Source organism: Neolamprologus multifasciatus, chromosome 9, assembly GCF_963576455.1.
Source record: "Neolamprologus multifasciatus chromosome 9, fNeoMul1.2, whole genome shotgun sequence".
In the NCBI taxonomy this organism is placed as follows: Eukaryota; Metazoa; Chordata; class Actinopteri; order Cichliformes; family Cichlidae; genus Neolamprologus; species Neolamprologus multifasciatus.
In genome coordinates this window covers 12,290,719-12,312,455 of record NC_140447.1, presented here as the reverse complement: position 1 = coordinate 12,312,455, position 21,737 = coordinate 12,290,719, and the positions used below count along the sequence as shown (strand labels likewise).

At 44.7% G+C, this 21,737-nt stretch overlaps 9 non-coding genes across 9 annotated transcripts; all 9 read left to right on the top strand.

The window, feature by feature from the left end:
* The first annotated feature begins 443 nt into the window (after positions 1–443).
* trnas-aga (transfer RNA serine (anticodon AGA)) lies at positions 444–525 on the top strand. The gene has a single exon. It is a non-coding gene; the product is annotated as a tRNA-Ser (tRNA).
* A 1,353-nt stretch (positions 526–1,878) lies between these two features.
* Positions 1,879–1,950, top strand: trnag-ucc (transfer RNA glycine (anticodon UCC)). Its single transcript has one exon. It is a non-coding gene; the product is annotated as a tRNA-Gly (tRNA).
* A 612-nt stretch (positions 1,951–2,562) lies between these two features.
* trnas-aga (transfer RNA serine (anticodon AGA)) lies at positions 2,563–2,644 on the top strand. Its single transcript has one exon. It is a non-coding gene; the product is annotated as a tRNA-Ser (tRNA).
* A 1,354-nt stretch (positions 2,645–3,998) lies between these two features.
* Positions 3,999–4,070, top strand: trnag-ucc (transfer RNA glycine (anticodon UCC)). The gene has a single exon. It is a non-coding gene; the product is annotated as a tRNA-Gly (tRNA).
* Positions 4,071–4,685: 615 nt separating this feature from the next.
* On the top strand, positions 4,686–4,767 carry trnas-aga (transfer RNA serine (anticodon AGA)). The gene has a single exon. It is a non-coding gene; the product is annotated as a tRNA-Ser (tRNA).
* Positions 4,768–6,121: 1,354 nt separating this feature from the next.
* On the top strand, positions 6,122–6,193 carry trnag-ucc (transfer RNA glycine (anticodon UCC)). The gene has a single exon. It is a non-coding gene; the product is annotated as a tRNA-Gly (tRNA).
* A 2,572-nt stretch (positions 6,194–8,765) lies between these two features.
* On the top strand, positions 8,766–8,847 carry trnas-aga (transfer RNA serine (anticodon AGA)). The gene has a single exon. It is a non-coding gene; the product is annotated as a tRNA-Ser (tRNA).
* A 748-nt stretch (positions 8,848–9,595) lies between these two features.
* trnag-ucc (transfer RNA glycine (anticodon UCC)) lies at positions 9,596–9,667 on the top strand. Its single transcript has one exon. It is a non-coding gene; the product is annotated as a tRNA-Gly (tRNA).
* Positions 9,668–10,266: 599 nt separating this feature from the next.
* trnas-aga (transfer RNA serine (anticodon AGA)) lies at positions 10,267–10,348 on the top strand. The gene has a single exon. It is a non-coding gene; the product is annotated as a tRNA-Ser (tRNA).
* Positions 10,349–21,737: the final 11,389 nt, after the last annotated feature.

The window sequence follows — 21,737 nt, the reverse complement described above, 5'->3', positions numbered from 1 at the left end:
ATCACTTCATACCTATACCTTCTTACATGAAACTGGGATTGGACACGCTACTTCTTCATAAAGACACCCAGTCCCACTTTAAATATTGTGCTGAATGTTTGGAATGAAGATAACATTTTACTAACCATGTACTGATCAGCTCTTTGCAGTGGCAAAATCATCAGCTGTGTGTGTTACTGTTCATGCAAACAAGCAAGCTAATGTCAGCCAGCTAGCTTCAACCGCAGCTGTGCGGAACTGCAAAACTAGCATTTGTCAGACGCATCAGTCATCGGCAGGTACTCAGGAAAACCAAAACCACAAGCTTTCTCACCAAAGTCATGAAGCTACCGCATTTACAATCCAGCGTGGCCAGTTGTTGTGCACATCCTACTTGAAAGACGTGTGGCGTAGGACTTGGAAGACGTATGTCTTTCAAGTATGTAGTTCCACAGCCAAATGTGGTTGTTGTGGCCGAGCGGTCAAGGCGATGGACTAGAAATCCATTGGGGTCTCCCCGCACAGGTTCGAATCCTGTCGACAACGGTCAGCTGTTTTGCGGCAGTCCAGACGTTGATTTGAGAAGAAGCCACGGCATGGAGATCACCTGAGAAGGTGCCAGGAGAAAGAGCCAGGCCTTTGCTTGTGAAAATAAAGCACGCAGAAGCAATGGACCCAGCTATGTCCTGACAAAATTAGGCACATATTCAGTAAACATGGCATCCTTCAATTGGTCTCTTAGCCATCCCAGACGTGCCCCCGTGTAGTCGTCCAGGATCCTGTCTGAGTACCACTGATGCGTTTGACAAATGCTGATTGCTTTGCAAGAGGATCGGGATTGGAGGGACAGCGGATTTCACCGGGAATGGGACAACAGCAGAAATAGCTTCAAACATCACTGCATGAAAAGCACAAAGAGTGGACACATTTCATTGTTTGGAACACTGCTTTTCACTACAGCTCTTTGCATGTAAAAACTTTGCTCTTCTCCACAGCTGGCTGACGGACACGCAAAAGCGCAAGCAAGAGTGGCCACAGACCCACTATGCCGGCCTTTGTACACTCTCTCCATCTAATGATAGAGAGGAAGGATACATTCACTACTTCTAGCCTCCACTATTCAAATTCAGTATTTTCACAGTGTCCTAAAAGCTTCCTGAAAGTCCATTACACTATTTTCCAAAAACGCTGCATCCAGAGCACAGTCAGGGACTGGAAGGAGAGAGTATTTTTACCCCATATGGACTTCTCTCTTCATTGGCTCCCAATTACATCCCAAATAAAAATCCAAATACTTTCCCTCACACACAAGGTCTTGAATAATCACCACCAATTTTGTCTACAAGATCTCACAGTGCCATATCATCCCAACAGAGTGCTTTGCTCTCCGACTGCTGGCTTCCGAGGGGATTTAAAAGTACAATGGAAGGCAGAGCCATCGCTTTTTAGGCTCCTCTCTGTGGAACCAGCTCCCACTTTGTATTCGGGACACAGACACTTGCTCTCATTTTTTAATTAAGCGTAAAACCTTTTTGCCAAAGTCCAATCACTTGAAAGAGGAGCCAAAGACGTCCTCGTCCCAGATTCGTCCCAAGACAGATTCACACCTATTCGCACCTTGTCTGCTGTGACATGAAGAACTCGCGTGACCATTGCGACTCTCAAGGTGCTAAAAATCACGCAAGACTTTAAATGCGTGAGAGGCCACACTTGAGTAGCAAAGAAGCTTAGCTGATGAGATTAAATGTGCAGTTGCATGAAAGCACTAGTCTTTTTAGTGATCCACCTTTTGACCAGTTTAGAACCTGACAAGCGAGTAATCTCAATGCCCACCTTGTTAATCGTCCTGAAAAGCTTTATAAGCCAGACAATGAATCGGTGATCTTGCAGTCTTTCACAGCGATGGTGGTATAGTGGCGAGCATAGCTGCCTTCCAAGCAGTTGACCCGGGTTTGATTCCCGGCCATCGCAGTTGCCACTCGCAGTGCTGTTCAAGCATGTGGGCTGCGTGCTCTTTTACACTAAAAACGTTCTCCGCTCTTTCTGCAAATGCTTACAATGTCAGGCCAGGTGCATTCTTCATCGGCCTCGCTGCTACCGTTTACTGTGGAAAGACACTGTTCACACAGGCTTTGAGTTCTCATCACTTCATACCTATACCTTCTTACATGAAACTGGGATTGGACACGCTACTTCTTCATAAAGACACCCAGTCCCACTTTAAATATTGTGCTGAATGTTTGGAATGAAGATAACATTTTACTAACCATGTACTGATCAGCTCTTTGCAGTGGCAAAATCATCAGCTGTGTGTGTTACTGTTCATGCAAACAAGCAAACTAATGTCAGCCAGCTAGCTTCAACCGCAGCTGTGCGGAACTGCAAAACTAGCATTTGTCAGACGCATCAGTCATCGGCAGTACTCAGGAAAACCAAAACCACAAGCTTTCTCACCAAAGTCATGAAGCTACCGCATTTACAATCCAGCGTGGCCATTGTTGTGCACATCCTACTTGAAAGACGTGTGGCGTAGGACTTGGAAGACGTATGTCTTTCAAGTATGTAGTTCCACAGCCAAATGTGGTTGTTGTGGCCGAGCGGTCAAGGCGATGGACTAGAAATCCATTGGGGTCTCCCCGCACAGGTTCGAATCCTGTCGACAACGGTCAGCTGTTTTGCGGCAGTCCAGACGTTGATTTGAGAAGAAGCCACGGCATGGAGATCACCTGAGAAGGTGCCAGGAGAAAGAGCCAGGCCTTTGCTTGTGAAAATAAAGCACGCAGAAGCAATGGACCCAGCTATGTCCTGACAAAATTAGGCACATATTCAGTAAACATGGCATCCTTCAATTGGTCTCTTAGCCATCCCAGACGTGCCCCTGTGTAGTCGTCCAGGATCCTGTCTGAGTACCGCCGATGACTGATGCGTCTGACAAATGCTGATTGCTTTGCAAGAGGATCGGGATTGGAGGGACAGCGGATTTCACCGGGAATGGGACAACAGCAGAAATAGCTTCAAACATCACTGCATGAAAAGCACAAAGAGTGGACACATTTCATTGTTTGGAACACTGCTTTTCACTACAGCTCTTTGCATGTAAAAACTTTGCTCTTCTCCACAGCTGGCTGACGGACACGCAAAAGCGCAAGCAAGAGTGGCCACAGACCCACTATGCCGGCCTTTGTACACTCTCTCCATATAATGATAGAAGGATACATTCACTACTTCTAGCCTCCACTATTCAAATTCAGTATTTTCACAGTGTCCTAAAAGCTTCCTGAAAGTCCATTACACTATTTTCCAAAACGCTGCATCCAGAGCACAGTCAGGGACTGGAAGGAGAGAGTATTTTTACCCCATATGGACTTCTCTCTTCATTGGCTCCCAATTACATCCCAAATAAAAATCCAAATACTTTCCCTCACACACAAGGTCTTGAATAATCACCACCAATTTTGTCTACAAGATCTCACAGTGCCATATCATCCCAACAGAGTGCTTTGCTCTCCGACTGCTGGCTTCCGAGGGGATTTAAAAGTACAATGGAAGGCAGAGCCATCGCTTTTTAGGCTCCTCTCTGTGGAACCAGCTCCCACTTTGTATTCGGGACACAGACACTTGCTCTCATTTTTTAATTAAGCGTAAAACCTTTTTGCCAAAGTCCAATCACTTGAAAGAGGAGCCAAAGACGTCCTCGTCCCAGATTCGTCCCAAGACAGATTCACACCTATTCGCACCTTGTCTGCTGTGACATGAAGAACTCGCGTGACCATTGCGACTCTCAAGGTGCTAAAAATCACGCAAGACTTTAAATGCGTGAGAGGCCACACTTGAGTAGCAAAGAAGCTTAGCTGATGAGATTAAATGTGCAGTTGCATGAAAGCACTAGTCTTTTTAGTGATCCACCTTTGGACCAGTTTAGAACCTGACAAGCGAGTAATCTCAATGCCCACCTTGTTAATTGTCCTGAAAAGCTTTATAAGCCAGACAATGAATCGGTGATCGTGCAGTCTTTCACAGCGATGGTAGTATAGTGGCGAGCATAGCTGCCTTCCAAGCAGTTGACCCGGGTTTGATTCCCGGCCATCGCAGTTGCCACTCGCAGTGCTGTTCAAGCATGTGGGCTGCGTGCTCTTTTACACTAAAAACGTTCTCCGCTCTTTCTGCAAATGCTTACAATGTCAGGCCAGGTGCATTCTTCATCGGCCTCGCTGCTACCGTTTACTGTGGAAAGACACTGTTCACACAGGCTTTGAGTTCTCATCACTTCATACCTATACCTTCTTACATGAAACTGGGATTGGACACGCTACTTCTTCATAAAGACACCCAGTCCCACTTTAAATATTGTGCTGAATGTTTGGAATGAAGATAACATTTTACTAACCATGTACTGATCAGCTCTTTGCAGTGGCAAAATCATCAGCTGTGTGTGTTACTGTTCATGCAAACAAGCAAGCTAATGTCAGCCAGCTAGCTTCAACCGCAGCTGTGCGGAACTGCAAAACTAGCATTTGTCAGACGCATCAGTCATCGGCAGGTACTCAGGAAAACCAAAACCACGAGCTTTCTCACCAAAGTCATGAAGCTACCGCATTTACAATCCAGCGTGGCCAGTTGTTGTGCACATCCTACTTGAAAGACGTGTGGCGTAGGACTTGGAAGACGTATGTCTTTCAAGTATGTAGTTCCACAGGCCAAATGTGGTTGTTGTGGCCGAGCGGTCAAGGCGATGGACTAGAAATCCATTGGGGTCTCCCCGCACAGGTTCGAATCCTGTCGACAACGGTCAGCTGTTTTGCAGGCAGTCCAGACGTTGATTTGAGAAGAAGCCACGGCATGGAGATCACCTGAGAAGGTGCCAGGAGAAAGAGCCAGGCCTTTGCTTGTGAAAATAAAGCACGCAGAAGCAATGGACCCAGCTATGTCCTGACAAAATTAGGCACATATTCAGTAAACATGGCATCCTTCAATTGGTCTCTTAGCCACCCCAGACGTGCCCCCGTGTAGTCGTCCAGGATCCTGTCTGAGTACCACTGATGCGTTTGACAAATGCTGATTGCTTTGCAAGAGGATCGGGATTGGAGGGACAGCGGATTTCACCGGGAATGGGACAACAGCAGAAATAGCTTCAAACATCACTGCATGAAAAGCACAAAGAGTGGACACATTTCATTGTTTGGAACACTGCTTTTCACTACAGCTCTTTGCATGTAAAAACTTTGCTCTTCTCCACAGCTGGCTGACGGACACGCAAAAGCGCAAGCAAGAGTGGCCACAGACCCACTATGCCGGCCTTTGTACACTCTCTCCATCTAATGATAGAGAGGAAGGATACATTCACTACTTCTAGCCTCCACTATTCAAATTCAGTATTTTCACAGTGTCCTAAAAGCTTCCTGAAAGTCCATTACACTATTTTCCAAAAACGCTGCATCCAGAGCACAGTCAGGGACTGGAAGGAGAGAGTATTTTTACCCCATATGGACTTCTCTCTTCATTGGCTCCCAATTACATCCCAAATAAAAATCCAAATACTTTCCCTCACACACAAGGTCTTGAATAATCACCACCAATTTTGTCTACAAGATCTCACAGTGCCATATCATCCCAACAGAGTGCTTTGCTCTCCGACTGCTGGCTTCCGAGGGGATTTAAAAGTACAATGGAAGGCAGAGCCATCGCTTTTTAGGCTCCTCTCTGTGGAACCAGCTCCCACTTTGTATTCGGGACACAGACACTTGCTCTCATTTTTTAATTAAGCGTAAAACCTTTTTGCCAAAGTCCAATCACTTGAAAGAGGAGCCAAAGACGTCCTCGTCCCAGATTCGTCCCAAGACAGATTCACACCTATTCGCACCTTGTCTGCTGTGACATGAAGAACTCGCGTGACCATTGCGACTCTCAAGGTGCTAAAAATCACGCAAGACTTTAAATGCGTGAGAGGCCACACTTGAGTAGCAAAGAAGCTTAGCTGATGAGATTAAATGTGCAGTTGCATGAAAGCACTAGTCTTTTTAGTGATCCATCTTTTGACCAGTTTAGAACCTGACAAGCGAGTAATCTCAATGCCCACCTTGTTAATCGTCCTGAAAAGCTTTATAAGCCAGACAATGAATCGGTGATCTTGCAGTCTTTCACAGCGATGGTGGTATAGTGGCGAGCATAGCTGCCTTCCAAGCAGTTGACCCGGGTTCGATTCCCGGCCATTGCAGTTGCCACTCGCAGTGCTGTTCAAGCATGTGGGCTGCGTACTCTTTTACACTAAAAACGTTCTCCGCTCTTTCTGCAAATGCTTACAATGTCAGGCCAGGTGCATTCTTCATCGGCCTCGCTGCTACCGTTTGCTGTGGAAAGACACTGTTCACACAGGCTTTGAGTTCTCATCACTTCATACCTTCTTACATGAAACTGGGATTGGACACGCTACTTCTTCATAAAGACACCCAGTCCCACTTTAAATATTGTGCTGAATGTTTGGAATGAAGATAACATTTTACGAACCATGTACTGATCAGCTCTTTGCAGTGGCAAAATCATCAGCTGTGTGTGTTACTGTTAGGGTTGCCAACTCCCTGAGAAATAAATAAGGGACACCTCGTGGCCAGGGCCGGGCGACCCAGTTGTCTTCACCCTTCCCAGTGTGGTGAATTTTTTAGCTCTTTTTTTGTGTGTGAAATTATTTTTTTTAACCATTTGACTTGAATTTGATTTAAGTAGATGCGTATTCTTTGTGATATCAACACATGGGAAACAAAAATCATTTAGCCATTTATTTTTAGCTCAAAATGACAACATTAACACAATAAAACAGGTCTCTTTCTTAAACAGAAGCCTGTCATGCTTAACTTTTGATAATAAAAGTAAATCTTTCTTTAAAAGAACTCTGTCCTGCTTAACTTAAAATTATATAAATTAATAGAAAGCAATAGAAAGAAAAATATTCTTGTAACAGTGCACATTTAGTGCATTTAGTGCAATTGGCTTCAGCAGAGGCATTATTTCAGCTTTTGCTCCCGTTTGTAAACCCACTTGTTCCCATGATTACGCATCATAACTCATCATCATTATTCATCTATGTATTACTTTTATGTATTACTCATCTATTTGTTGTAATCATCTATCCTTGCAGTTGTTTATTACACAAAATAAATTATATTATCACACTTCTGGCCACATAGCGCTGCACATGCCCATTTTAACCTTAACCAGAGGGTTTAAAAACAAACAAACCAGTGTTTACCATATCTGGTTCTGCCGTGGCCTGGTAGACAAAAATTGGTTAAGGGTTCCCCGAGCTTTCACGCCCCTCATGTTCTTCATGTGCCCACCATTAGAAGCATGCCTATGGAAAAAGTGCGCCGGCACACAGTGCAGTGCGCTTTATAGGTGTTATCGTGAACTTTTCCAGCCAGGTGTTTTCCTTTTCCCATTCTTCCCTGCACTTTTGCAGCCTTTTTTTTCTTTCTCTGAGAGGCACAAACATTGCTGGTCTAATGCCTGGCTCACACTGTGCGATTTTTGGCCCATTTTGAGCCGATTTTTGAGTCGTGATCGGCCCGATTTTGGCCTTCATCGTGCATAGTGTAGTATACGTGGGGTAACGAGAAGCGATTAACACCTCACGACCAGCTCCCGATCATCAATCGCTCGTGAGGGTGTCACCGCAGCCGCTCACACTGCTCACGCGCAAACACGTAAACGTCGGTGAAAAAGACGGAGCAGCACGGCTGTGCAGCGTGTGATCTGGACACAAGCGATGGAGGCACAACTTGTAGAACTTTGGAAAGCTCATCCGAGCCTTTTCGATGTGGCAACACCAAATTATCACGACCACAACAACCGTGAAAATAGTTGGATTTACATTGCTGCTCAATCACAGCTGCCTGATCATGTTTGTCATTAGTAATTTAGCAATGTTGATGGCGGTGTGTGTCTGTGTGAGTGAAAGACAGAGAGGGAGAGCGAGCGACAGATTTTCTGTTATAACCTTCATTTTATGGAGGCACAGTGTGACTCAGGTCGCATCAGAGCATCGGGCGGTATAGTGTGAGACCCTGCATCGTGACCTACGAACTTATAACCCATGCGAGCCAATCGTGCAGTTTGAAAATCGCACAGTGTTTGCCCAGCTTCAGGTGTACTGTCGTCTGAGACTTGCACCGCAGTGTCGGCGTTTATTTCCCTGTTGGCCATGCTTTTTGTTGTGGTCATCTGTTGTCTTCCGGTATTTTCTCCGCAAGCGACCTTTCCTCAACCAATGAGATGAGCGGTAATCTGAATTGTCATACTCGAATTGTCATAAGTGTGCTGTCAGCTCATTGGTCACAAAGCAGGGGCGTGGCTGGGAATTATGGTTTCAAACAAAGCGTTAATTACATTACAACTTATAGACTACTTTTGATTCTCACTGTATTACGGGACAAAGTGCGTCCCTTATTAGCTCAATACGGGACGTGTACTTTTGTTTCTAAATACGGGACGATTCCGTTTTTTAAGGGACGGTTGGCAACCCTAGTTACTGTTCATGCAAACAAGCAAGCTAATGTCAGCCAGCTAGCTTCAACCGCAGCTGTGCGGAACTGCAAAACTAGCATTTGTCAGACGCATCAGTCATCGGCGGTACTCAGGAAAACCAAAACCACAAGCTTTCTCACCAAAGTCATGAAGCTACCGCATTTACAATCCAGCGTGGCCGTTGTTGTGCACATCCTACTTGAAAGACGTGTGGCGTAGGACTTGGAAGACGTATGTCTTTCAAGTATGTAGCTCCACAGCCAAATGTGGTTGTTGTGGCCGAGCGGTCAAGGCGATGGACTAGAAATCCATTGGGGTCTCCCCGCACAGGTTCGAATCCTGTCGACAACGGTCAGCTGTTTTGCGGCAGTCCAGACGTTGATTTGAGAAGAAGCCACGGCACGGAGATCTCCTGAGAAGGTGCCAGGAGAAAGAGCCAGGCCTTTACTTGTGAAAATAGAGCACGCAGAAGCAATGGACCCAGCTATGTCCTGACAAAATTAGGCACATATTCAGTAAACATGGCATCCTTCAATTGGTCTCTTAGCCACCCCACAAGTGCCCCCGTGTAGTCGTCCAGGATCCTGTCTGAGTACCGCCGATGACTGATGCGTCTGACAAATGCTGATTGCTTTGCAAGAGGACTGGGATCGGGATTGGAGGGACAGCGGATTTCACCGGGAATGGGACAACAGCAGAAATAGCTTCAAACATCACTGCATGAAAAGCACAAAGAGTGGACACATTTCATTGTTTGGAACACTGCTTTTCACTACAGCTCTTTGCATGTAAAAACTTTGCTCTTCTCCACAGCTGGCTGACGGACACGCAAAAGCGCAAGCAAGAGTGGCCACACGACTCTCAAGGTGCTAAAAATCACGCAAGAGTTTAAATGCGTGAGAGGCCACACTTGAGTAGCAAAGAAGCTTAGCTGATGAGATTAAATGTGCAGTTGCATGAAAGCACTAGTCTTTTTAGTGATCCACCTTTTGACCAGTTTAGAACCTGACAAGCGAGTAATCTCAATGCCCACCTTGTTAATTGTCCTGAAAAGCTTTATAAGCCAGACAATGAATCGGTGATCTTACAGTCTTTCACAGCGATGGTGGTATAGTGGCGAGCATAGCTGTCTTCCAAGCAGTTGACCCGGGTTCGATTCCCGGCCCTCGCAGTGCTGTTCAAGCATGTGGGCTGCGTACTCTTTTACACTAAAAACGTTCTCCGCTCTTTCTGCAAATGCTTACAATGTCAGGCCAGGTGCATTCTTCATCGGCCTCGCTGCTACCGTTTGCTGTGGAAACACACTGTTCACACAGGCTTTGAGTTCTCATCACTTCATACCTATACCTTCTTACATGAAACTGGGATTGGACACGCTACTTCTTCATAAAGACACCCAGTCCCACTTTAAATATTGTGCTGAATGTTTGGAATGAAGATAACATTTTACTAACCATGTACTGATCAGCTCTTTGCGGTGGCAAAATCATCAGCTGTGTGTGTTACTGTTCATGCAAACAAGCAAGCTAATGTCAGCCAGCTAGCTTCAACCGCAGCTGTGCGGAACTGCAAAACTAGCATTTGTCAGACGCATCAGTCATCGGCGGTACTCAGGAAAACCAAAACCACAAGCTTTCTCACCAAAGTCATGAAGCTACCGCATTTACAATCCAGCGTGGCCGTTGTTGTGCACATCCTACTTGAAAGACGTGTGGCGTAGGACTTGGAAGACGTATGTCTTTCAAGTATGTAGTTCCACGGCCAAATGTGGTTGTTGTGGCCGAGCGGTCAAGGCGATGGACTAGAAATCCATTGGGGTCTCCCCGCACAGGTTCGAATCCTGTCGACAACGGTCAGCTGTTTTGCGGCAGTCCAGACGTTGATTTGAGAAGAAGCCACGGCATGGAGATCACCTGAGAAGGTGCCAGGAGAAAGAGCCAGGCCTTTGCTTGTGAAAATAGAGCACGCAGAAGCAATGGACCCAGCTATGTCCTGACAAAATTAGGCACATATTCAGTAAACATGGCATCCTTCAATTGGTCTCTTAGCCACCCCAGACGTGCCCCCGTGTAGTCGTCCAGGATCCTGTCTGAGTACCACTGATGCGTTTGACAAATGCTGATTGCTTTGCAAGAGGACTGGGATCGGGATTGGAGGGACAGCGGATTTCACCGGGAATGGGACAACAGCAGAAATAGCTTCAAACATCACTGCATGAAAAGCACAAAGAGTGGACACATTTCATTGTTTGGAACACTGCTTTTCACTACAGGTCTTTGCAGGTAAAATTTTGCTCTTCTCCACAGCTGGCTGACGGACACGCAAAAGCGCAAGCAAGAGTGGCCACAGACCCACTATGCCGGCCTTTGTACACTCTCTCCATCTAATGATAGAGAGGAAGGATACATTCACTACTTCTAGCCTCCACTATTCAAATTCAGTATTTTCACAGTGTCCTAAAAGCTTCCTGAAAGGCCTTTACACTATTTTCCAAAACGCTGCATCCAGAGCACAGTCAGGGACTGGAAGGAGAGAGTATTTTTACCCCATATGGACTTCTCTCTTCATTGGCTCCCAATTACATCCCAAATAAAAATCCAAATACTTTCCCTCACACACAAGGTCTTCAATAATCACCACCAATTTTGTCTACAAGATCTCACAGTGCCATATCATCCTAACAGAGTGCTTTGCTCTCCGACTGCTGGCTTCCGAGGGGATTTAAAAGTACAATGGAAGGCAGAGCCATCGCTTTTTAGGCTCCTCTCTGTGGAACCAGCTCCCACTTTGTATTCGGGACACAGACACTTGCTCTCATTTTTTAATTAAGCGTAAAACCTTTTTGCCAAAGTCCAATCACTTGAAAGAGGAGCCAAAGACGTCCTCGTCCCAGATTCGTCCCAAGACAGATTCACACCTATTCGCACCTTATCTGCTGTGACATGAAGAACTCGCGTGACCATTGCGACTCTCAAGGTGCTAAAAATCACGCAAGACTTTAAATGCGTGAGAGGCCACACTTGAGTAGCAAAGAAGCTTAGCTGATGAGATTAAATGTGCAGTTGCATGAAAGCACTAGTCTTTTAAGTGATCCACCTTTTGACCAGTTTAGAACCTGACAAGCGAGTAATCTCAATGCCCACCTTGTTAATTGTCCTGAAAAGCTTTATAAGCCAGACAGTGAATCAGTGATGTTGCAGTCTTTCACAGCGATGGTGGTATAGTGGCGAGCATAGTTGCCTTCCGAGCACTTGACCTGGGTTCGGTTCCCGGCCATCGCAATTGGCACTCGCAGTGCTGTTTGCGAATGAGTTCATCATGCGTTTTTACACCATAACAGTAAAACTCTGCTCTCTCTGTAAATCCTTATAGTTCTGTTATATGAAACAGTTTTATCACCTCATTCATATACCTTCTTACATTAAAATGTAATCAGCATTCTTCACTTCTCAAGCTTCCAGTGGTTATTGTATTGCAGGTTGTAGGAAGCAAAGTGTAGAAAACGAAAAAGGAATGGAATTCTCCTTAACAGAAACAGACTCATTAAATTAAGACTTTTCTGCTTTGGATGATCAAGTTCCCCCTTTCATTGTTTTTTAGACCAGTGGTTCCCAAACTTTTTTTGCTAGGCACCTTCGCGCGCACCTCCCGCCGTCCCTGCACAATCACATCCTAATAAACTGCTAACTCTTTTATGCTACGTCCGCACCTACACGGGTATTTTTGAAAAAGCAGCTGTTTCGTCCACACGTAAACGCCGTTTCGAATCCCCGAAAACGAAGATTTTTTAAAACTCCTTTTTTGCGTTTACATGTGGACAAGGAATACAGAGTTCGTCATGCAACGTCAAAGCTATGTGCCTTTTTTCACGTCACGCTGTTCCCACGTTATTGTTTACATGAGATGAATTGTTAATCTGACTCTCTGCAGTTTTTACACGCTTACATATACACGCAGTTACTGTCCCTCCATTTAGAAAGGCAGATGCGTCACGGTGTAATTATTTTACGTTTAGCTGTTTTTTCCTGTGTAATAATATTTGACATTGCTATCAAAACATTTTTCAAAAAAGGCCTCTTTGTGCAAAATGGGTTCAAAAACATAAACAGCTGTGGGATACTGTTTTGTACTGTTTGGAACAAATCGTGGCAGGAACGGCCTGATGTTATTTGTATCCCGCTGTAACTTTACTATATAAAGAAGTAACATCTCCAAAATGTCAGGAGTAGTTAGTCATTACAACAAGTGTTTGTGAAATAAAAATCAAGAATGTGGGATACTGTTTGCCCGTGATTTCAAGAGCCCAGCGAGTGCTCCCGATGCAGGGAAAACCAATTCTGCAGGGAGACCTACCTTGGCACTTGTGCAGGTGAAGCCAAAGGGAAGATTTGCTTCACCATATTTTCTAGTCTTTGGCTTAGAATGAAGTTGGTTTGGAAACATTTTCAGCGATGCTTCATCTCCTGCTTTGCGTTTGTGTGGGAGTCCCGTCAAAATCCTGTCCATTATGCTAGCAGTGTCCAAGCATTCTTTTTTTTTCCCCCTTTTCATACCGCGGGCCCCACGCTTTGGGAAGGGAGCCTGCATGTGAGGTCCCTCTGCCTCCAAGTCCTCAACCTTCTGATGCCTGGTTTCAATCACAGGACACTCATAAGATCATGCACCCAGATTTGAAAAATGAATTTTGCTCCCTGGACACGCAACTCTGTGAAAGTGACTGAAAATGCTAGTGTGGACGTGTAGCGTTTTCAGACAACAACGCTGTTTTCAAATCTTCAAGATTAACAATGAGGTGGAGTTGTCGCTGCAAATAACAGAAAAGTACAAAGTTGCAAAAGCGAGTGAGATTTAAAGAATTTGAAGAAATCTGGAGCATGTACAAACTGATATTAATCTTTAATAGGGCTGTCAAAACAAAGTAACTGCTGTTTAATGCCCTCCACTATCTTAGTTTAATTGGTCACATGACTGCATCATATGACTAACATGCATCATCGTTTTAGAAAGTCTCCGTTTTCGCTGTCCACACTGCGACACGAAAGCACCGTTTTGAAATGTGTGCGTATTTCAGAGCGTTTTCAAAACGCTGCATTTTCCATCAGCGAAACCGCCGTCTCAGTGTGGACGGGAGGCCAAAACAGAGTGAAAACAATGCATTTTCAAACAAAAACACATTGGTGTGAACGTAGCCTCTGTGAGATGTTTCAGTCATCTGCTACTGGGAGGATATCCCAGGGCAGGCTCAGGGCATGACAGAGTGATTATTTCTTTTACCTGGCCTGGGAACACTTTGGTGTTGTATGGTTGTATGATTTTCAAATATTGATGATAAAATAAGAAATAGCCATGAAACATGCATAATATTTACTTTTTAAGTTGACTAACATTGGAATCTGTGATGTGACTTAAAATGATAGCAGATAACATAGCAGAGTTAGGTTGTTCCTGCCCAACAACCTAACTGTGCTTATTGTGGTGTTACTCTGAAGTTTCTTGTCGTGGCGATCGTGGCTCAAGAGTTGGGTGTTCGCCTTGTAATCAGAAGGTTGCCGGTCCGAGCCCCGCTCGGACGGTCTCGGTTGTTGTGTCCTTGGGCAAGACACTTCACCTACCGCCTACTGGTGTTGGCCAGAAGGGCCGATGGCGCGATATGGCAGCCTCGCTTCTGTCAGTCTGCCCCAGGGCAGCTGTAGCTACATGTAACCCAGTAGAGAAAACCGCTTTTGTTGTTATTCTTTCTTGGTTTCTTTTTATTTGTATAAATGTATTTTCATTCTTTTATTTTGAAAAGCATCATTTATTTTGAAAATAGGAAGTGTGATCCTCCAGCAAACTTTATTTTTCTGTTGCCGAATCACAAGGGGTAAATGCTTTTTTTTTCATTGGTTGAAAGTGGGTTTAGCCCCGTCTTCCAAAACACCAGACCATCGTTTCACATGAGCTAGGTCTTTTCGCACGTGGAAGTAGATGAGACAGGCCACGGATAGCTCGTGCGGAATTTTCTAACATTTTGGTGAGTTGAGCCCATGGGTTTGAAAAATTAATAATGTGTTAGCCTGTTGCTAAAAGTTGTTTCTTCTGTTCATACCGATTCGCGAGTGGTAATTTGCTGTTTAAAAACGGTTGAAATGCTGTTTGTGGTAGAATTTGTTAGCATACTTGAACGATGATTGGAAAAATCTATTATCTTGCTGGTTATACCTATTAATCACAATTTCATGGTTGAAAAGAGAACGAGAAATTCATTTGTTGTTTTACATGTGGTTAAAATAATTTCATGTACAACGAGAGATATATTCAAAGCATGCATGTAATGTATTACTGTGGTAATGTGAAAGAAATGTGAAAAGAGATAAAGAACTAAAGCTATAGCTGTGATACAAGAGAAGAAACGGAACTGGCTGTGTGCAATAATGTAATATTGTTGTGCAGGCTAGGTTTTTTCCTTGTTCGTGTGGAAGGAACTAAGATTTTGGATCCCGATGGATTCTCTCCAGATGGAGATGGCGAGCCTGAGCCCAGACTGAACTTTGCAGAGGAGCTTACTCTTCTTCCTCGACGGAGACTCCCAAGTGGTAACACACAAACCACAAACGAAAGAGAAAAAGAACTAGACTAAGAACTTTTGACTTGACAAATGACCAAAGACAAAAAGACAATTGAATATTGAGCTCAAACAACTATTTTTGGGTTTATTTTTGTTTTGCCGGCTTATTCTTATTATTGTTATTGTTATTATTATCATTACTACTGTCAATGTGGAATTTGTGTCTTGTTTATTTCATTTTTGTGTAAATAATAACCGTTGCTGCTCAAATTCCTGTCTCCAGCCATTTCATTCTGTATTCGCCTCGCTTTCTATTGTAGCCCTGCCGAACCTAGCAACTGGTCTATAGTTTGGCTGTCCTAAACTACTTAAAGTGAGTCAGTGGTTACAGTAAGTTTTGGCGAGCCAGCCAGGAGATTTTTCTCATGTGATTACAAGTATATAACGCACCCAAAATGGACCGTCTTGTTGAGCGTGAATCTGTTAAAGTCCCAAATTCGGTGATGGTGAGCGAAATAGCTGGAGATGAGCAAATTGATGAGGTGACTGAATTCCTAAAACAGTATGGGTCAATCTCAAGAGTCTTAAAGGTAGATGATAGTAAATCTGAGTTTTTCTCGAGTGTTGTAGTTGAGTACAATTCAGGTACTGCTGTTGATGCTCTTGAGCCGTTACCTTACAACCACATATCCGATAGTGGGGTTAACTATAGAATACAATCTCTTGCAAGCGTATACACGCGATGTGTGGGGAATGATACAACCAAGTCATATCTCACTGAGTTAAAAAACCTAGCCAAAATGAGCGGCCGAGGGTTTGCAGATGTTCTGAAGGACATGATGTCACAGATAGCTGAATCAATCAAAGAGCCTGAACATGATCAATCAGAGCAAATTGACTCACCTGAATCTCCCATGGCTGAGTTTCAGCCTTCAGCTGTTGAACCCAGTGTTGGTGGTGCACAACAATCGAACCAGTCAAATCACACTGCAAGAAACCCAGCTCATAGTGCACCCACCATACCTGCACCAGATTTAAACCCTCCTGAGGTGCAGCGTGTAGTAGTTGAGCACATTGTGAGAAGAGATGATCATTCAGTGCAACATTTTCCACAAAAACTCAGAGCTTTTTCTGGCAAGGACCCCCGGCCAACCTATGAGCCAGATTATGATACTTGGCGTTCCAGTGCTGAACTAATCATGAGTGACACTTCCATGTCGCAGCTGCAACAATCGCGAAAGATTCTTGAGTCTCTCTTACCCCCGGCAGCTGACGTAGTTAAGCACTTGAACCCAGACAGCTCACCTGCAGACTACCTTCAAATGTTGGATTCTGCCTATGGGACAGTTCAAGATGGTGGAGAGCTTTACGCCAAATTTCTTGACACCTTCCAAAATCCAGGTGAGAAACCGTCGTCATACTTACAACGCCTTCAGGTAGCTTTAACTCACACTGTAAAACGGGGTGGTGCTTTAAGCAATGATGTTGACAGACTCCTTGTCACGCAGTTCTGTCGTGGTTGCTGGGATGATTCCCTTTTAAACGCACTTCAACTAAAACAAAAACGGATTAACCCCCCATCTTTTCCTGAGTTGCTTCTCTTATTACGCACAGAAGAAGACCAAAATGCTACCAAAAACATGCGAATGAAGCAACATTTGAACATCACAAAACAAAAAGCGACATACCACCTCCAAACAGTCAAAGGCTGCTTAGACGAAAATGAAAACACAACCACCTTAAGCTCAATTAAAGAACTCTCAAAGCAAGTTGCAGAGCTCCAGGCCCAACTGGTGCAGCTGACTGCGAAATCAAAAGCGCAGAATTCCAGATATGCCTCCCATACCAAGTCTAAAGAAAACCGAAAGCCAGACAAAGTGAGCAAGGAGCACTCAGAACGAACCGTTAAAACTCTAAGTACCCCGCCCAAACCATGGTACTGTTTCCAATGTGGAGAAGATGGCCACATCAAGCCAAACTGCGAAAATGAACCAAACCCAGCCCTAGTTGCTGAAAAGCGCAAACTGTTTAAAGAGAAACAGAGGAAATGGGAGGTTGAGAACCCTCCAGCCACTAAGGAACAGTTAAACTGAAAACAGTCTCTATTGCGGGGCAAATGGAGACTGCAGCCAGGCGATCATGTCCCACTAAGTACATGCAACGTGCTAACTGTAAGCAGTCTGTCACTAAGCCACAGAAGTATAGTCTGCCAAAAGGGTTGGTTGGCTCTAAATGCACAGCAGTAGTTAGCATTTCTGGCGTTAATGTAAATTGTCTCCTGGACTCAGGGTCACAAGTGACCACAGTCGCTGAGTCGTTCTACAAACAGAACTTTCCAGATCAAAACCTTAACTCACTCTATGATCTTTTAGAAGTGGAGGGTGCTGCAGGTCAGCCCGTTCCCTATTTGGGTTATATAGAGACATGCATTACTTTTCCAAAAGACTTCTTAGATGCAGAGATTGACATACCAACCTTAGCTCTTGTTGTTCCAGACACTCATCCAAACAGTCAGACCCCAGTGTTGGTGGGAACAAACACGCTTGATGTCCTTTATGAAAAATTTTTGGACCTTAAGACTTCTGACTACTTACCTAGTCCTTGCGGGTTTAGAGCCCTGTTGAAAACTCTAGAACTAAGACATACACAGAACAAAGATGGGAGCATTGGGTTAGTTACCCTGTCAGGCAAGGCTACAGCTGTAGTTCCAGCAGGCCAAACAGTAGTTTTAGAGGGATCTGCTAACGTTCATTGTATTGCAGCAGACACGTGTGCCATAGTTGAACACCCCTCTCAGTCTTCTTTGCCTGGTGGCCTTTGTGTTAAAACTTGCTTGATAACACTTCCTTCCCGAGCTCCACACAAAGTGCCTGTTATGATTACAAATGAAACAGAACAAGATGTTACTATCCCGTCTACTTGTGTCATTGCAGAGCTGGGAGCTTTCCATTGTATCATGTCCCAGCATAATGTCACCAGTGTTAATGAGTCAGCCACAAGCAAGACACCACTGAATTTCAATTTTGGTGACTCTCTGATTCCACATGAATGGAAAGAGAGGATAACCAAGCAACTCAATGACATTCCGGAAGTATTCGCTTTTCATGATCTTGACTTTGGGTGTACGAACAAGGTGAAACATTCCATCAAGCTTAATGATCCGACTCCTTTCAAGCACCGTGCACGCCCTATACACCCTCAAGATCTTGAGGCTGTTCGGAAACACCTGCAGGAGCTGCTTGCTGCAGGTGTGATAAGAGAGTCTCAGTCGCCCTTCTCGTCTCCCATTGTTGTGGTGAGAAAGCGGAACAATGATGTGCGTCTATGTATAGACTTTCGCAAGCTGAACTTGCAAACAATAAAAGACTCTTACGCACTTCCAAATCTGGAAGAGACATTCTCTGCCCTTTCAGGATCCAGGTGGTTCACGGTCCTCGATCTGAAATCTGGGTATTACCAGATAGAGGTTGAGGAGACAGACAAAGAAAAGACCGCGTTTGTGACACCGCTTGGGTTCTGGGAGTTTAACCGCATGCCGCAGGGCATAACCAACGCCCCAAGCACCTTCCAGCGGCTGATGGAGCGCTGTGTTGGTGATATGAACTTACATGAAGTGCTCGTCTTTTTAGATGATCTCATCATCTTCTCAGACAGTTTGGAAGAACACGAACGCCGACTTATGCGGGTACTCCATCGCCTTAAAGAGTATGGCCTAAAGTTATCGCTGGAAAAATGTAAATTTTTCCAAACCACAGTTCGGTACCTTGGGCATGTAATCTCTGAAAGAGGAGTGGAGACGGATCCCGAAAAGATTCAGGCCCTAAAGACCTGGCCACGGCCCAAGAATCTCAAAGAACTAAGATCTTTTCTGGGGTTCTCGGGGTACTACAGACGTTTTGTAAAAGGGTACTCGTCCATAGTACGCCCACTCAATGACCTCACTCGTGGTTACCCACCACTACGTAAGAAATTACAGTCCAAAGAACCCAACCAGACCTACTTTGATCCCAAACTGCCATTTGAGGACCGATGGACCGCAGAGTGTCAAAAAGCTTTTGACTCAATCATTGAAAAGCTAACGTCAGCCCCCGTCTTAGGCTTTGCAGACTCGAAGCTGCCTTATGTACTCCATACCGATGCCAGTACTACTGGCTTAGGTGCAGCACTCTACCAGGAGCAAGAGGGTCAGCTCAGAGCCATAGCTTTTGCCAGTCGTGGGTTATCAAGAAGTGAAGCACGATATCCAGCCCACAAGTTGGAATTTTTAGCACTCAAATGGGCAGTGACTGAAAAGTTTCACGATTATTTGTATGGTGGTCAGTTCACTGTAGTTACAGATAGTAACCCACTCACATACATATTGACCTCTGCTAAGTTAGATGCCACTGGCTATAGGTGGCTTGCCGCTTTGTCTAACTACAACTTTAAGTTACAGTATAGAGCGGGAAAGCACAACTTAGACGCAGATGGGTTGTCTAGACGTCCTCATGGAGAACTCGTAAACGATGTCCAGTCCAGGAAAGAGCAGGAGCGTGTAAGCCAATTTGTAGAGCGTCACTTAGCTGACACTGACGCCACTGACACCATAAAGCTTGTAGATAGTGATGTTGTCCAAGCAATCTGTCAAAATCACCTTGTAAAAGTCAGTGATGATTGTCAGGATAGTGGTGTTACACTTGTAGAATCGCTTACCCTCTCAGCTGACGCGATTCCAGACGTCTATGTTACAGAAGAACATCATGGCTTACCAACCATTCCTGCCTTGTCCCAATCAGAAATTAAGGATAAGCAGAGAGCAGACTCGACAATCAACCAAGTTATCAAACAAATCGAACATGGCCAGACACCTCCACCGACTGTTAGAAAAGAACTCCCAGATCTCCCTCTTTTGCTTAGGGAACTCAATCGGTTGGAAATGCACAATGAGGTGTTATACAGAAGAAGACAAGATGGAGACCAGGTGACCCACCAGCTTGTTCTTCCTGAGGAGCTCAGAGCTTCAGTGCTCCAAAGTTTGCATGATGACATGGGCCACTTAGGTATCGACAGAACCCTTGATCTGGTCAGAACCCGATTCTATTGGCCACGCATGGCGACAGAGGTTGAGCAAAAAGTGAAAACATGTGATCATTGTATACGGAGAAAGAGTCCCCCTGAAAAAGCAGCGAGACTGGTCAACATAACAACAACCAGACCTTTAGAACTCGTCTGTATGGATTTTCTCAGTCTAGAACCAGACAGTAGCAACACACGGGATATCCTTGTGATAACCGATCATTTCACTAAATTTGCCCTCGCATTGCCCACCTCTAATCAAAAGTCACGAACGGTCGCCAGGTGCCTGTGGGACCAGTTTATTGTCCACTACGGCATACCTGAGCGCCTGCACAGCGATCAGGGTCCTGATTTCGAGGCAAAACTGATAAAAGATCTGTGTGAGATCTCTGGCATAAAGAAAATAAGAACTACCCCTTACCACCCACGTGGTAACCCTACTGAACGATTTAATAGAACACTGCTTAGTATGTTAGGAACACTGGAATCCAAACAAAAGTCTCACTGGAAAGACTATGTTATGCCATTAGTACATGCGTACAATTGCACCCGTAGTGATGCAACAGGGTTTACACCCTACGAATTGATGTTTGGCAGAAAACCCAGATTAGCTGTTGATCTTGCATATGGACTTCCTCTCAGCAAAGATCAAAAAGTGACACATTCACAATATGTTGAAAGTCTCAAGAAACGGCTAGAGGAAAGCTATAGGTTAGCTTCTCAAACCACACAAAAAGTGGCAGACAAGAATAAGGCCAGATTTGATCGCAAAATAACTGTTTCAGAACTTGAACCTGGGGACCGGGTTTTAGTTAGAAACGTGCGGCTGCGTGGCAAGCATAAACTTGCTGATAAATGGGAGGCAGACATCCATGTGGTAGTCAAACGTGCAGGCGACCTACCCGTTTATACTGTTAAACCCGAGTCAAAGCAAGGTCCCTCCCGAACTTTACACAGAGACCTGTTGCTTCCCTGCAGTTTCCTCCCGGTTGCCACCGCAGACACATCTGAGCCACAGCAGGTTCACCGTCCTAAAACGCGTCAAGCTGTTGTCACAGAAAGCAATGAGGATGAAGAATCAATGGAACTTGACAATGAACTTTTCATTCAATGGGTTGATGACTCCCCATGTGAAGAAATAACCAGATTTACTACTGTACATGAATATCCAAAACCTTCTCATGAACCAGAGATTACGAACTTACCTGATTGTGACCTTTCTGAAACTGCTAGCAACAAGGAGCCGAATATGGATAAAAATGCAAGCAAAGACGAACTTACCAATCATGTGCTTGTTGAAAGCTTACCAGATGGAGATGAGATTGGAATTGACAATCCTGTGGACAATGGAACGGGAACCGTATTGGATGAATCACCTGAGGATTTGGTTAAAGAACCAGGAAACCAGCCTGTTAACTCACCTGATGAGATGGACAGTGGTGATCCCATTACAACTCAACCAGTAAGACAGTCAACAAGAATCAGATATCCACCTAAAAGACTTGATTATCCTGATTTAGGAAACCCTCTAGTTACTGTTGTGAAATCACTTTTCCAGGGGTTAAGCATAGCCTTTTCTGAGTCCCTAAACAGTACAGAGGGACAGTACTGGCTACACATGCAACGAGACGTGCATGAC